This window comes from Protobothrops mucrosquamatus, unplaced genomic scaffold (assembly GCF_001527695.2).
Source record: "Protobothrops mucrosquamatus isolate PMUCROS unplaced genomic scaffold, P.Mucros_1.0 scaffold1425, whole genome shotgun sequence".
NCBI classification, from domain to species: domain Eukaryota; kingdom Metazoa; phylum Chordata; class Lepidosauria; order Squamata; family Viperidae; genus Protobothrops; species Protobothrops mucrosquamatus.
In genome coordinates, this window is record NW_015387610.1 from 75,568 (window position 1) to 77,092 (window position 1,525).

Below are 1,525 nucleotides of genomic sequence, written 5' to 3' on the forward strand. Positions count from 1 at the left end.
TTATAGATTGTATGGAGCGACGGGCAGATGAAAAGGCTGAAGGGATGGAAGATAGAAGTGTAAAAGTAGAATTGGTTCAGAATGATATGCTACAATATGGAGACATGGAGCCTGTTTTGAGAAGAGGATTGAATGATATACAGGAAAAGCTGAGAGAGGAAGTTGCAGCGGATCAGGTTGTGGTTCTGGTGGGCGACCCTGGAGAAATTTTGGAAAAAGCTTATAGAGTTTATTTAGGGGTCGCACGTCAGAGAAATCCACCTAGAGATGTTGCTGTTTGTTTTTCTAGAAGGTCCTGTTATAGTGAAGTTACACAAGCTCTTTATCAACAGAGATTTCAGTTAACAATGCGACTTAAAAGAATGGAAGGAACGTTTGAACAAAGAATGCATATAAATGAAAGAAGAAAGAGCAGTAAAATGGATTTTAATTGCAACATACTTATCCGCTTTAAAGCCGGCGAAAGGAGTGATATTGAAGGGACTATTTTTAAAACTTTTGACTTGGAATACTAATGATTTGAATTTGGAAAGAAAGAGTTATCAACAGAGATTTCAGTTAACAATGTGACTTAAAAGAATGGAAGGAACGTTTGAATAAAGAATGTATATAAATGAAAGAAGAAAGAGCAGTAAAATGGATTTTAATTGCAACATACTTATTCGTTTTAGAACCGGCGAAAGGAGTGACATTGAAGGGATTATTTTTAAAAACTTTTGACTTGGAATATTAATGATCTGAATTTGGAAAGAAAGAGAATATTTTATTATTTAAAATAATATAAAAATGAGGTGATGAGTTTGTAAGAAATTTATTGAAAGTATTTGAATATAGTTAAAGACTGTATTTATTATTTGAAATAATATAAAAATGAGATGATGAGTTTGTAAGCAATTTACTGAAAGTATTTGAATATTGGAGGTTATTAAATGGATTTAATGTTTATCGATTTGGGAATATGTTATCAGAATTTATTACAAAAGAAAGAAATATTTTATTAATTTGGGAATATGTTATCAGAACTTGCTACAAAGAAGAAAGAGAATATTTTATTATTTGAAGAAACTTATATTATTTTAAAGGAGTATTTGAATTAAAGATTGAGATAGAGTTCATATAAAAGAATTTATAAAATTAAAGATTGTATGATTAAATGGGCTTAAAATATTTGAGAATTTTATTGGAGATATGGGAAATAACTTGTAATTTATTATATTTGATGGATATGTGATAGATAAAGTTTATTTTGTAATTATTTTTATTGGGGATTATGGAAAATGAATAGCAGCAAGATGATTGGTTGTTTTTATTTTCTAGAAATGGCAAAGATTAATTTTAGATATTTGGGTTTAGGGAAGATGGATAGAATATATGTTTAGAGTTTATATGTATATATGCTTATATTGATTGTCTCTATTTGAGTTAAAGTATGTTTATATTTGATTGCTTTATATTTGGGTAGTAATATTTAGACTTGGGATGATGTGTGTTTAACCCTGTAATCAGTTCTGGGAAGTCCGGGGGG